This window comes from Patiria miniata, unplaced genomic scaffold (assembly GCF_015706575.1).
Source record: "Patiria miniata isolate m_02_andy unplaced genomic scaffold, ASM1570657v1 HiC_scaffold_23, whole genome shotgun sequence".
Lineage (NCBI taxonomy): Eukaryota > Metazoa > Echinodermata > Asteroidea > Valvatida > Asterinidae > Patiria > Patiria miniata.
The window spans coordinates 6,023,836-6,040,132 of NW_024037062.1; positions in this window are offsets into that span (position 1 = coordinate 6,023,836).

The following is a 16,297-nucleotide window of genomic DNA, read 5'->3' on the forward strand; positions in this document are numbered from 1 at the left end:
CAAGGCACTTAACCATTATTGCTTCGTCCTTCAGATGGGACGTTAAGCCGGAGGTCCTGTGTGTTGTATTTAAGGCCTAACGCGCGTAAAAGAACCCAGTAACACTCATCGCTAAGAGAAGGGGTTTGCCCGGTGTTTCTGGCCTCCTTGTTATACTCCCTTGTGGAAGTTTTTAGGAGAAGAACCAACCAAGTACCGAGAACAGAAAACTGATAATCAACTTGTCATCTTTCATTTGCTTTTAAATTTTTGGTGGGTTGACCGATGACTTTTCGAGAAATTCTCAGCCACAGAAGACCTCTAAACCGAATGATGTTTCCCAAAGTGGAAAAGCAGTCATCTTTAAAAAGATCCCTCCACAACATGGCTAAATAGTGCCACTTTCGGGCCCAACTGCATCCAAAATATCTGGAATCTGAGGCCTAGTATTGCCGTACTCGTACTCGAATACACGCAAGTACTCGGCCCGGAATATTATTTGGTCTAGGCCCATACTTGATTCTTTGTACTTGCATTTTGGCACGGACTCGTTGGTTTGGACTTGGTACTCGACTCCAATACTCGGGAGTACAAATCGAGTATTTTAAAAATCGAGTATTTTTTAAAATCAATTCTATAGTTCATCCATGAACGCGCGGTTGCAGTCTTACGGCCATGGATAATTATTTAACCTATTTCTGTGACGTCACACTATTGTTAAAAGTGTAGATTTCTTTCACGAATCTACACTTTACTGTAGATTATTTTGAAAATCTACACCTAAATGTAGATTATTTTTTGAATCCACAGTTTTTGTTGTGAACAATTCCATGTAATTCCGGCAATGTATAATTCCATGCATAATTCCGGCACTAAAAATTTCTTTTTTTAAGTTTCAGTCCATTATAATGAAAAGAAAAGGAAATGTTAATGGTATACTCAAAAATGTACCAATGTTGTTGTTGTTTTCCGAAAGAATTTGACGTGTACCTGACTTTGATAAATACCCTTCTACTTTAGTTTTAAAATTTCTTACACAAAATGTTCTCGTTTGATTTTTGATTTGCCGTCCTGATATTTTTAGTATAATATACAGTGGCGATTATAAATTTTAACCTAAAGCGCAGTTTAAAGTATTCCTCTTTACGTTATTTGCAGTTCCCTTTATTTAAATTTGTATTTAAATTTGTATTTAAATTTGCATTATAAATAAATCAGTGGATACCCCTCGGTTGAAGAATATGTACACATCTTTTGTTATCAAAATGACAATCATAAATAGAATGGACGAATAACTAACGAAATCAAATGAAACTTACCCAAATGAGTTGCTCGCCAACTTTTTCTTGTGCTTGGTGTTTAAATTCCTCACATCAATCCCGTAAAGAAACAGCATCAAAGTATTTTCCGGTATAATCCCCTAGCTGTAACATACAAGCGCGAACTCCATTTGGCTTTGGGAGTAAGGAAAGACAGTGTGTTCGCACTAAACACTTCTGATCGTGAATGTGTGTGTGACTTACCATGAAGACAAATGTACTGTGCAAGTGATGAATGGAACAGAAGATGTGCACCCATCCGAAGGGTTAACAATAGGATCTCGTGATACGATGCAAGCGCAGGGCCAGGCAAAATTGACTAGATTGTACGAATCTACACTTATTCACAAATGTGGTAAACAAGGGATCTTATTTGCATAAACTATTGTTGTTTTAAGAAATAGGTTAAATCAGAGAATGGACTCGAACTGTAGATTCGTGCACGAATCTACAGTTCCTCGTCCATTCTCTATAACAGAATAAAAAGACTAGATCGGCAGCACGTGCATACGCCCCCATTCACTGTGCGATAAATGTGCGCCATTTTTGTGGTGGACGCGCAAAAAATTAACGTAAAGTAATGTAGCTAAATGTGTCTGTCATCCAGCACGTGACCTACCCGAACGCGCGCTGCGCTTACACGTGCCGCTTTCCGTTTCGGATACGATCATTTTATTTCCTGCAAACCTATGGTTACAGACCAGTAAATAAACTTCCATAGACCCCAATGGTAAATGCTCCCACTTCAGAAATTCGGGAATATACTCACAACTCTCCAAGGTGTTCGAGACACACATCAAATTAAAGCTTATTTCATCATCTTTCATTTTCTTTTCAATTTTTGGGGTCAACTGATGACTTTTAGGAGAAATTTCTATCCGAAGATGATCACCCCTGAAAATAATCCTGAAGCCCATCGCCATTTTGAAAAACGATGCCTACACTCCATTGCAAAATAGAGCGCTTTAAGGGCCCCAATTTCATCCAAATTAAACGGAACTACGAGCTCACAGTCCTGTGCACGGCTTCCACCCATATTTTTTTTTACAAACCCTCAAATTCATGGCCCATAGCGTGCTCAAAAACTGAAGATTTTGAGGGCATGCAATTCGTGATTTGGCTGGCGTAGGCAATTTCGGACAGATTTACTGGTCTGAAACCGTATGCCGCTCCACTAGGAGCGAAACGTCGGTTTGTCCGATGCAAAACGGTTTTCAATCCGTTGATGTTCAATTACGAAATCAGTATTCATCATTTGATAAGTTTGGGAATCCTTTTTTGACACTCATCATATTAGTTCATTAACAAGACGTTCACAACGGACAAACAAACCTTTCGCTACGCGCCTGAATTTTGGATGGTCACTTTGAGCTTCCGTATGATTATTTCGAGGGAACAAAATAATTATTTAGAGGGAACGAAATAATATTTCGAGGGAACGAAATGATATTTCGAGGGAACGAAATAATTATTTCGAGGGAACGAAATGATTTCGAGGGAACGAAATAATATTTCAAGGGAACGAAATATTATTTCGAGGGAACGAAATATATTTCAAGGGAGCGAAATAATATTTCGAGGGAATGAAATGATTTCGAGGGAACGAAATAATATTTCGAGGGAACAAAATGTTATTTCGAGAGTACGAAAAATATTTCAAGGGAACGAAATAATATTTCGAGGGAATGAAATGATTTCGAGGTAACGAAATAATATTTCGAGGGAACGAAATAAATATTTCGAGGGAACGAAAAAGAAAAGAAAAAAATCATCATGCCTGTCCCTTTAGGGGCTCCGTTCGAGAACAATGAAAAATACTCGCGTCAAGAACAGACCGCCCGAACTCGGACAGCCATTGCGTGAGAAAAGGTTTCAGTCAATGTCAATAGAGGGCGCTGTTTCTTATGTTTTTTTCTCATGTAGAATTTTCGGCGTATTTATCCCAGATTTTCTTATTCCCAAACAAACTGTGGATCGGTGAACAAAGTTTTTTTTCGATAGGGTACACCATAATCTATATGTCTGTGAAGTTTTATATAATTCGGCGAACCAGACCGCGAGACGAGCGAAAAAAAGGCCTCGTCCCACGGACTAATTAAACGTATGGAAATTAACAATTAACTGAAATTTATAACTGAAATCAACTTAAGTATTTACACCAGTTTTATATACGGGGTTGGATTTCACAGCGTCATATATAATAGTAATTTTTGTGTTACCTTGCGACACGGGGGGGGGGGGGAAGAAAATATGGAACCGAGGAACTACTGCGCACTTGTCTTCGGCTGTCTAAGAAATAACTTATTTTTAGGGATGGGGGAAATAATCCTGAAAGAACCCTATAGCGCTGCCACCAGGCGAAATAGTTAAGGCCTAAACCTCCGGAGTTTCGCCTGTCCAGTTTAGCAATTCATGATAGCTGCAACAGGATGGTTCCGCGCAAACGTTATCGATGTGATTCTGAATTAAAGGGGGCGGGAATCAGACCTATATTAGTCATGCATATAATTTGCATTCAAGATTCGCTACTAGCCATCTGTCCCCATATATTTTGAAGCCCAAAGGACAATGGGGACAGGAAACACGACTATACCCGCTCGCGAGCTGGGGCCGTATATCGTTTTGCAGCACAAATCGTATTTTAACCAATCACATCACGCACCCTAACATGAATATTCATCACGGTGTGTGGATGGTAGACCCCTACTATACATATAGAGTTAATTTTCTTGAAATTTGACACGTCGGTTCTCATTTTAGGTAAAAAAAAAACAAATTAATGTTTATGCTTTAGCGATGGGATCCAATGGCCTCATTTATCATTTTTTGCACCGTAATTTGAATTTTCCAAACAGGGTCCTTTTTCTTGACGTACGTTGTCTGGGAAGTGGCTGCGACATCTAGAGTCAAGTTTCGTGAAATTTGACACAACGGTTCTCATTTTAGGTCAAAAAAGCAAAATATTAATATTAAGCTTTGGCAATGGGATCCAATGCCCTTATTTATCATTTTTGCACATACAATTTAAATTTTTCAAACAAGGTCCTTTTTCTTGACGTATGTTGTTTTGGAAGTTGTGGCGACATCTAGCTAGAGTTTAGTTTCGTGAAATTTGACACATCGGTTCTCATTTTAGGTTGAAAAAAAACCCCACCAAAAATTCAATGTTGGGCTTTGGCGATGGTATCCAATGCCGTCATTTATCATTTTTGTACGTAACATTTTCATTTTTCAAACAAGGTCCTTTTTCTTGACGTATTATGTTTGGGGAGTGGCTGCGACATCTAGCGTCAAGTTTCGTGAAATTAGACACATCGGTTCTCATTTTAGGTCAAAAAAGCAAAAAAAAAAAAAAAAATAAGTAAATGAATAAAAATCCACATCATCTGGTCACTGGACAAACTGTCCTGACATGTTGTTACAACTGATAATGTAGTAACCAACGGATAATGTATCACCAACCAATAATGTATCACAAATTGACCGATATTGTATTACTAACCGATAATGTAGCAAAAATTGACTGATAGTGTAGTAAAATTTGTATCCGATAATGTATCACGTGTCGACGGATAATGTAACTACACAATAACTATATCCGATAATGTATCACCACGGAACAGATACTGTATCAATCGATAATGTATCAAAAATCAACCGATAATTTATCAGTATATTTTGAAAAGGTGGAAATATTGCAAATTATTTAAAGTCTAATAAGTACCTTTACTATGATAAGTCCCCACTCGGGAAAGTTTTTCATTACGAATATTTTTTTTAAAATTTGGAAGGGAGTTGATCTGGTTTGGAGACGCTCTACTTCTATGTGGGCCTAGGCTAGTGGCGTATCTAGCTTTTGATGTTGGGGGGGGGGGGGGTAACCGCACTGGCACATCCGCGCCGAAATGTGGACAAGTTTTTTCTCCGGACACTTGGCCTCCGTATGGGCTCCGGGCTCCAACCCAAGAGGGCGCGTTTTACCACTTTTGAGAGCACCATCGACGCACGGGACCATTGATCTCCGTATAGAGATCAATGGACGGGACTCAGCATGTGCGTAATGACCTGTATACTGGTTTGCGCGCAAAATTCCATACCACTTCCAGAATGTGCCAAGGCAATAGCCGCAGCGTCTTCGCATGATCGTCAGGCAACGTCGGCGCGCGCATACGTTCAATTTAACTTGCGATGGTCTCCCTGACTATTCCCTCCCCCAGTAACTTTGCATCATTCAAAATACGCAGTGGATGGATCGGTAACCAGTCTAAGTCCTCCCCTAACTTTCTGGCCGTTGAAGGGGCAATTGTGCACGGAGCCCATAGCTCCATGGTAAAATCAAAAACTGAGGGGGAGGGGGGGGGGGCTGGAGACCACATGACACTGGGGGCGCTGTTTATGATACAGTATCAGCGCATTTCAAGCTTTTAGTGCTTGTTCTCCCTGGAAAGTTTGAAAAATTCCTCAAAATCTGCCCTTTTCCCCCTCTAAATACGAAATAATGGGGGGGGGGGATCCAATAGCCCAGACCCCCCTCCCTGGTAAAAAAAAAAAAAGTGCGGCGGGATACTAGGACATAAAACAAACATTTGTGTACACCTTTTCCCCATACTGATCGTTATCGGTTGATTTTTGATACTTTATCGGTTGATACAGTATCCGTTCCGTGGTGATACATTATCGGATACAGTTATTTTGTAGTTACATTATCCGTCGACACGTGATACATTATCGGATACAAAGTTTACTACACTATCAGTCTATTTTTGCTACATTATCGGTTAGTGATACAATATCGGTCAATTTGTGATACATTATCGGTTGGTGATACGTTATCCATGGGTTACTACATTATCAATTGTAACACGTCATTTATCCCGTACAGGTTGAAAAATTTCACAAGATTCAATGAAAATGGGACATGTTCTGACTTCTAAATTCATGCACTGCTAAAACTGATTTTCTTACATTTCTTGATATAAAAATGCCAGGGAGAAAATATTTCTGTTGGTAGATCGGTTACATAAATACAAAGCATGTTTTTATTCTATCTTTCATCAATAAATAACTTTTTGCGATCAAAATTTGCGAATGCGAATGCGGTATGAAAACCCTCAAGGCTCAACCAATGGGTGCCTTTTCAGTGATTCATTCAAGGATGATTGCCGCCTATTACCAAAGGAATGGTTAAAGTTGTTACATTGTATATTTTATAGCAGCTCAGGTTACACGATCATTTCCTGTGGTAGAGTGGTGTGTGTCAGACATGTACGAATCAAAATGGCAGCATCAGGCATCTGCTTTTGAGGTATCTTGTTCGCAATATTGTTTGCCTTTTTGGCACTGAGCTGCGATGGACACGGAGAACGACCCCTCTCCGATGTACAATGCACAACCATCACTGAATATTTCATTCAAGAGTAATATGTGAAAGAAATGAATTGGTCATTTTCCAGCTAAAAGAACAATTCTTAACAGTTGTCGGGTAATTGTGCCCGACCGTGCACTACATTTATCTGTAACATTTCCACCTTTTCCCATACTGATGCATTACCGGTTGATTTTTGATCTGTTTTGTGGGGATACATTATCAGATACATTTTTTTGGTAATTACATTATCCGTCGACACGTGATACATTATAGGATACTAATTTTACTACACTATCATTCAATTTTTGCTACATTATCGGTTGGTGATGCGTTATCTGTTGGTTACTATATTGTAACACACAATTATTAACTGAGGTTCTCGGACTTTATTTTCCCATCCTTTGTCATTTTAATTTTGACAAGTCTGACTATGACAAAACTTCTAGCAAAAACAACAGATTAACTCTCGTGAATGTATTAGTTTTCAAAGATTGCTCTACGTATTGCTGGGATAGAAATACACTTAACAGGTAACGGAGAGAAAAACACAATGGGAATTTATTCTGAACAAAAGGAACTTACCGCCACGCCCCCGAACTTCACCAAATACAACAAAAACTTCTTGGCAGAACAGAAGCAAACTTTTTTTTTTACCATATCACTGGGGGGGGGGGGTGGAGAATATGACAATATAATGAATTAAATTAGTGTAAATCTTTACAAAAGAATGGATTCCGAAGCAAAAGAAATTCGAATTAATTAATCAAGTTATATATTGTGGTAAAGCATACCTCGCAAAGTGAACATTTATGATGATTGGACTACTGTTTGTGATCGTTAGTTGTGTTACGAAATAATAAATAAAGGGATTATTCTTACTACGGGTGAAATTTGAAGTAAAATCAGATAAACAGTGGCATAAGTGAGGCTATCTATGGTAGTAAGTAAAAGTAGTATTTATAAAAATGGAAATTATGCAACTGCAATTTGTTTGTCAACAATTTTGGAGTCAACCTTTTCGCCGTGATTTGTACCTGAGGTTACTTTTTACTGAGGTTGCATTTTAAGTTTGGGTTAGGGGGATTAGATTACACAAAGAACGCCCCATCATTTCACATTTTCCAAGATTGTTGCTTACATCGAAAACTAACATCTGAAAAAAAACCCACGAAATTTGTTACCTATTGTCTCTGTGATTCACGGTACGATTTTGGTTTTATTTTATGAAATGCAGGCCATGCAAAGAGCTTTAATATGATGTACAACTTGAAATTGTAGTTACTATAGTTTTGGAGAAACAAGTATTTAAAGTTCAGAGGTCATGCTTATTTGTCAAAAGTTTGCTGACCCGTATCTCAAAATCTAACCAGCAAAATTACCAAAAAGAAATCAGTTCTGGGGGTTTCTCGTATAGGCCAATCATCATACCAAATATCGTTTCAATATGTGAGGGTTGGGTCCAAAATCGTGTTGAATTGACACGGAATGACCCTTAATTGGTCCAAAACCAGGAACGCATAACTTTTAACAGGTCGGTGTAAAATTTGCTATAAAATTCTGAAAATAAGAGCAAAAGCAAAATTCTGAAAATAAGAGCAAAAGCAAATGTTGTTTATTACCTCAGGAAGAAAACAATCAGAATCTACAAGTTTTCCAAGAAGTTTAAGTGAAACCCAGATTTGAAAAAAGGAAGCCATGCAGGCTATGCAATCTTCCTTTTAGTGAAAAATAGAGTTTTTGCAGCTATCTAAAAAGTATCCAATCAACCTTATTGCTTAGAGGCTTACTTGGTATAAAAGATGATTTAGTGATGACACTATTTTGATACAAATATATTTAATAACTCCGCCATTAATAGAAATATGCAACGAATAACATTTTCATGTTTAAACTTGTGCATGCATAAACAACTATATAATAAAGGCAATCTTAGAAAGTACTAGATGATTAGGGTAATTCAACTATGGGTGCAGTTGCCAACGTGGACCTATTTTGTGTGGTGCGGAAATGCCCGGTGAGCGTCGGTAGGCCAGGGAAGGGATCCGTGTACCACAGACACAAACGTACGTGTATGCTGTATGACGTGTCTGTGCATGCCACTGTCGCCCTCATAGTGACCGTTTTAGCCGATTTTGGGCTAACTTTGACGGATTTTTTTTGTTAAAAAAACGAGTTTGACAGAAAAATTGATTTTTTGTTGGCAGATTTCTGGCAGAATTCGGCAAAAATGGTTATTTGACCAAAAAAGATAGCAAATTTGAAAAAAGGTAGATTTTAGTAAAAAAGCTTCAATCTTTTCAAACAAACCCTTGCAAAATAGGACAGGTTGCCTTGTGTATGTGCTGAGGGTCACTTGGAATTGGATTTCGTTGTGACGCAACCTCGTTTTGACTGAAATTTACGCTATTTCATTACACCTTAAATGACTACATATACATATAAACATTATTACTTATAATGTAATTTGAAGCTTTTAATTAAGGTAATATTGCAACATCTGCATGTGATTTTAAATGTTTATGTAGTGTTTTTCGAGTAATTCATGGGAATATGGCAGATTTTTGATAAAAATGACAGATTTGTGAAGTGCATTCGGCAGAATTTGGCCATGACCTTACGGTCAGACTGGTCGCCCTCTATCGTCAGTAAATACTAGTCCTTTTGACGAGATCTTCTTGCAAGTTTGCGGGCCGGGGGAATTAAAAGTACGCGGGTGGTTGTCTATGCGGGGGAAATGCATACATGGGGGAAAATGTCTATATGCGGAGAAGTACATGGGGGGGGGGGGGGGGGGAGGAGAGTTGTCTATATGTGGGGAAGTGCATGCATGCGGGGAGTTGTCTATATGTGGGGGAAGTACATGCGGGGGGGGGGAGTTGTCTATATGTGGGGGAAGTACATGCAGGGGGGGGGGGGAGTTGTCTATATGTGGGGGAAGTACATGCAGGGGGGGGGGAAGTAGTCTATATGTGGGGGAAGTACATGCAGGGGGGGGGGAGTTGTCTATATGTGGGGGAAGTACATGCAGGGGGGGAGTTGTCTATATGTGGGGGAAGTACATGCAGGGGTGGGGGAGTTTTCTATATGTTGGGGAAGTACATGCAGGGAGGGAGTTGTCTATATGTGGGGGAAGTACATGCAGGGGTGGGGGAGTTGTCTATATGTGGGGGAAGTACATGCGGGGGGGGGGCAGTTGTCTTGTCTATATGTAGGGGAAGTACATGCAGGGGTGGGGGAGTTGTCTATATGTGAGGGAAGTACATGCAGGGGGGGGGAGTTGTCTATTTGTGGGGGAAGTACATGCAGGGGGGAGTTGTCTATATGTGGGGGAAGTACATGCAGGGGGGGAGTTGTCTATATGTGGGGGAAGTAGATGCAGTGGGGGGGGGGGGGAGTTGTCTATATGTGGGGGAAGTACATGCAGGGGGGGGAGTTGTCTATATGTGGGGGAAGTACATGCAGGGGGGGGGTTGTCTATATGTGGGGGAAGTACATGCAGGGGTGGGGGAGTTGTCTATATGTGGGGGAAGTACATGCAGGGGGAGTTGTCTATATGTGGGGGAAGTACATGCAGGGGGGGGGTTGTCTATATGTGGGGGAGTACATGCAGGGGTGGGGGAGTTGTCTATATGTGGGGGAAGTGCATGCATGCGGGGAGTTGTCTATATGTGGGGGAAGTACATGCAGGGGTGGGGGAGTTGTCTATATGTGGGGGAAGTACATGCGGGGGGGGAGTTGTCTATATGTGGGGGAAGTACATGCAGGGGGGGTTGTCTATATGTGGGGGAAGTACATGCGGGGGGGGGGGAAGTAGTCTATATGTGGGGGAAGTACATGCAGGGGGGGAGTTGTCTATATGTGGGGGAAGTACATGCAGGGGGGGAGTTGTCTATATGTGGGGAAGTACATGCAGGGGTGGGGGAGTTTTCTATATGTGGGGGAAGGTACATGCAGGGAGGGAGTTGTCTATATGTGGGGGAAGTACATGCAGGGGTGGGGGAGTTGTCTATATGTGGGGGAAGTACATGCGGGGGGGGGGAGTTGTCTTGTCTATATGTAGGGGAAGTACATGCAGGGGTGGGGGAGTTGTCTATATGTGGGGGAAGTACATGCGGGGGTGGGGAGTTGTCTATATGTGGGGGAAGTACATGCGGGGGGGGGAGTTGTCTATATGTGGGGGAAGTACATGCGGGGGGGGGGAGTTGTCTATATGTGGGGGAAGTACATGCAAGGGGGGGAGTTGTCTATATGTGGGGGAAGTACATGCAGGGGGGGAGTTGTCTATATGTGGGGGAAGTACATGCAGGGGGGGGGGAGTTGTCTATATGTGGGGGAAGTACATGCAGGGGTGGGGGAGTTGTCTATATGTGGGGGAAGTACATGCAGGGGGAGTTGTCTATATGTGGGGGAAGTACATGCAGGGGGGGGTTGTCTATATGTGGGGGAGTACATGCAGGGGTGGGGGAGTTGTCTATATGTGGGGGAAGTACATGCAGGGGTGGGGGAGTTGTCTATATGTGGGGGAAGTACATGCAGGGGGGGGTTGTCTATTTGTGGGGGAAGTACATGCAGGGGGGAGTTGTCTATATGTGGGGGAAGTAAATGCGGGGGGGGGGGGAGTTGTCTATATGTTGGGGAAGTACATGCAAGGGGGGGATTTGTCTATATGTGGGGAAGTGCATGCATGCGGGAGTTGTCTATATGTGGGGGAAGTACATGCAGGGGGGGGGGAGCTGTCTATATGTGGGGAAGAACATGTAGGAGAGTTATGTGGGGGAGGTGCATGCATGCGGGGAGTTGTCTATATGTGGGGGAAGTACATGCGGGGGGGGAGTTGTCTATATGTGGGGGAAGTACATGCAAGGGGGGGAGTTGTCTATATGTGGGGGAAGTACATGCAGGGGGGAGTTGTCTATATGTGGGGGAAGTACATGCAGGGGGGGGGGGGAGTTGTCTATATGTGGGGGAAGTACATGCAGGGGTGGGGGAGTTGTCTATATGTGGGGGAAGTACATGCAGGGGGAGTTGTCTATATGTGGGGGAAGTACATGCAGGGGGGGGTTGTCTATATGTGGGGGAAGTACATGCAGGGGTGGGGGAGTTGTCTATATGTGGGGGAAGTACATGCGGGGGGGGAGTTGTCTATATGTGGGGGAAGTACATGCAGGGGGGGTTGTCTATATGTGGGGGAAGTACATGCGGGGGTGGGGAGTTGTCTATATGTGGGGGAAGTACATGCGGGGGGGGGAGTTGTCTATATGTGGGGGAAGTACATGCGGGGGGGGGAGTTGTCTATATGTGGGGGAAGTACATGCAAGGGGGGGGGAGTTGTCTATATGTGGGGGAAGTACATGCAGGGGGGGGAGTTGTCTATATGTGGGGGAAGTACATGCAGGGGGGGGGAGTTGTGTGGGAAAGTACATGCGGGGGGGGGGAGTTGTCTATATGGTGGGGAAGTACATGCAAGGGGGGGGAGTTGTCTATATGTGGGGGAATTAGTGCATGCATGCGGGGAGTTGTCTATATGTGGGGGAAGTGCATGCAGGGGGGGGGGGAGTTGTTTATATGCGGGAGAAGTACATGCAGGGGGGGGAGGTGTCTATATGTGGGGGAAGTGCATGCGGGGGGGGGTTGTCTATATGCGGGAGAAGTACATTCAGGGGGAGGGGAGCTGTCTATATGTGGGGGAAGAACATGTAGGAGAGTTATGTGGGGGAGGTGCATGCATGCGGGGAGTTGTCTATATGTGGGGGAAGTACATGCGGGGGGGGGAGTTGTCTATATGTGGGGGAAGTACATGCGGGGGGAGTTGTCTATATGTGGGGGAAGTACATGCGGGGGGAGTTGTCTATATGTGGGGAAGTACATGCGGGGGGGGGAGTTGTCTATATGTGGGGGAAGTATATGCGGGGGGGGGAGTTGTATATATGTGGGGGAAGTACATGCAGGGGGGGGAGTTGTCTATATGTGGGGGAAGTACATGCGGGGGGGGAGTTGTCTATATGTGGGGGAAGTACATGCAGGGGGGAGTTGTCTATATGTGGGGGAAGTACATGCAGGGGGGGGGGGGAGTTGTCTATATGTGGGGGAAGTACATGCGGGGGTGGGGAGTTGTCTATATGTGGGGGAAGTACATGCATGCGGGGAGTTGTCTGTATATGCGCGAAAAACTACATGCATGCGGGGAGTTGTCTATATGTGCGGGGGAAGTACATGCATGCCGGGAGTTTCTTTTTTTTTGCAATGATGGCCGCCCATAGATCTCGGCCATCGAGTGACGAACAATTTAGAAACTCGGTACATGCATGGAACAACTCATCATAAACACACCTAGGAAATTTCATGACTATAGGTCAAAGGGTTTTGGAATTATGGCTCATTAATTATACATACATGAATGGTAATTCTGCTCTGTGTACACGACGATCCGATTTTTATGTTTTTGGTTTCAAAAGATGCCTAAGGCTCAAGGCTAAAAAGTCATAACAGCTGGGGTCGCGAAAAAAAAATCAAGGCTATCGCGGAAAAAGTTGATTTCTCCAAAGTTCCCCATCAGCGCCTATTAAGAAAACTGCAGGAAGTGGGCATCCAGGGTTCCCTGCTGAAATGGATTGAATGTTTCCTCACCACCCGCACCCAGCGAGTCGTCATAGAAGGCGAGTCATCTCTTACACTCATGTTGCATCTGTAGTCCACTGTTGTTCATCTTGTATGTGAATGACCTGCCAAGAGCTCTGACTTCTCGGATTAGAATGTTGGCAGATGACTGCATTGTCTACCGAGAGATGATCTGCTTCCGAGAGTGCTGAACTTCAGAAGGATATAGACAGATTACATAACTGGGCATCAAAATGGCAGATGGAGTTTAATGCTTCCAAATGCTACTGTATGCATATAACACACAAGAAGTCACCCCTCAGGAACAACTACTCACTGAACAACCATGTCCTGGAAAACGTCTCTTCCCACACTTATTTAGGTGTACACATAAATAGTAAGTTGAATTGGGCACAACACATCAGTAAAGTAGCTACAAAGGGAAATCAGATGTTGGGTTTCATCCGTAGAAATCTGTACAGCTGTTCTCCACGGGTAAAAGAAGCAGCCTACAAAACCCTTGTTCTCCCACGCTTGGAATACTGTGCTCGTATCTGGGACCCATCTCATAAAAAACACTCATCTCAACTCGAGGCAGTCCAGCGCAGAGCCGCTAGATTTGTGACAAACCAATACACCATGACCGATAGTGTTTTCTCCATGATTTCAAGGCTAAGTTGGAGACCTCTAGAGGATCGCAGAATGGTTGCACGCCTGTCTTTGCTATACAAATCCACACACCACAGAGCAGCAATAAATTCTGACCATCTTCATCATACCTCAAGCACGATGGGTGTACAAACTCGCACAACAGGATCAATATCCTTTATGACAGCCGCAAGTACTAGCTCCTTCCAATCAATAACTACTGCAGAATGGAACCTACTCCCAGCATCTGTGACAGAGGCTCCTTCACTTGATGCACTTAAGGACAATCTACTGAAACTAAACTTGTCGAGTATAAAAAGCAGAGCTTATTATTAGTGCCCCCACACCCCACCTATACATCCCATAACGGGAGATTGCTTGCAGTATTGATCCAGATCCAGATCTAAGTTTCATTACACGCGTAAGCTAATCGAACACACGTGATGACATAAGTAGCTTCACAGACGTGTTTACGTGTGCTCAATCAGCCTCAATGTATTCCACTTATTTGAAAGATCTTCCTAAATCCATTATTTTCAATTGAATCAAACGAAGGTTACCTGCTTTGTATACATTCTTCGATTTTGCTTCTACACCCACAAGGCCGCTTCAACGGGAAACCATAGTGTACTCTATTGTACAACGTAATGCCCATGACGGATTATCTGAACAATAGCTAGCATGGCTTTTGCCATTGAATTATTGAAGGGGGCTTGCATAGAAGTGATAGGTACCCAGATTGGCCTGCAGGCTGTGATGCCGGCAGTGCATTTACTGTTGCATTTGTGTTCTCAAACCAGGATTTTTCATCCGCATAATAGTATGGCTAGCTCAACAAAACTAAATCAAATGGAGACAAACAACAACATCCCTGCCAAGCAGACCGGTAACTCGGATGCTGATTCAAATGGAGGTTAAGATATCAAATCCAACTTCGTGTTCAAGGGTGGACCCTGCTATGTGTATATATCTGTTTGTTTATTTTATTCAATTTCTTGGGAAAGGCTACAAATCAGTTAAAGGTCAGTCCATCATTTGTAATTTGTGCATTATGTTCGTTTGAAGCAACAAAAGTGACCGAAATCTAAAGCAACCAGGCGCGCGCGTGTGCGTCGGGTCGATGCTTGTCGTATGCTTTTCTACAATAATTTTGTCAGTTACTTTTCTGGATAGCTGCAAATGATGGACTATAGCTTTAACAAAAGAAATGCCCATCAGTTTGACTAGTTTGAGAGTCCCTTTTGATGATTTCAGGATATCTCCATATCATTCTGAGATACAGTCAAAATCAATTTGAGATATCTCTCCATGTTGAGAGATATTTCTAAATGATGTGAACGAACACTACTAATGCCAACCATACTAATCAGCAATACAAATGACAGAGTCATGGGTGTCCAATCCCAGTTGTCCCGAGTCCTACAATCATTCATTTAGCTATAACAATTGAACTTGCATAATTGATTTCGTGACCAACCCCCCCCCCCCCCAACAAAATCAGGCATGGAGATTCTCACATTCAGTAAACTCAGCTTTTCGTCTCCGTCTTCGGTGAAATCACGGATCCTACACACAAGGATTAACGACTCGGCCCAACTCCTGGTTAGATGCGTGATAACGGCCTGTACTGGTGGCAAATACATGAATACTTTTTAACAAAGACCACTGCGCGCGGTGGCTTTCAGACTTGCAAGGCTCTTCGGCCGATCTGGCCTCGAAGTCTGTCAAGCCAGCGAATTATATTTTTGAATATTCATGAGTCTACGTTTTTGGTCTTTATTATTGAATTCTGATAAGTGATAACTACATACCCATTGTAACGCCGAGCACAATATCTTTAGCTTTAAGATGAACAATGCAATGTCGCTTTTGTTTCATCGGTTCGGCATCCTATCTCCCTAAAACTTTTTAATAAAAGCCTAATTAAAAACAAAATTTGGGTAAACGGTGTTCTCCTCGAAATTTGACGTTTATTTCCCGGGTAAATACTTCATCTATGACGACAAAAACAGCACAATACCATCTGTTATATCCTGAAGTATTTATTTTTAAAAATAATTTGGAACAATTATATCTTAAATAAGAAGTAGATTTACTTACAGTTTTATGAAAATTTCCGTTTTAAGATGTCGTGCAAAAACCCAACACAATGGCACATGTGGAAAATTCGCGATTACGCGCCAACTGGTATTAATGCCCGTTATCACGTGTCTAACCAATTAAGGCAAGTCCACTGAGTGCATTTTGTACTAGAGCTCAGAACAGTCGTTTATCCCGGTGTCTAGGATCCGTGGTGAAATCATCGTGCAAGGTGCTAGGTTAACCATCATCAACGTACAGCGGGGCGTGCACACTAGCAGCACGGTCCCCCACGTGACCATTAATC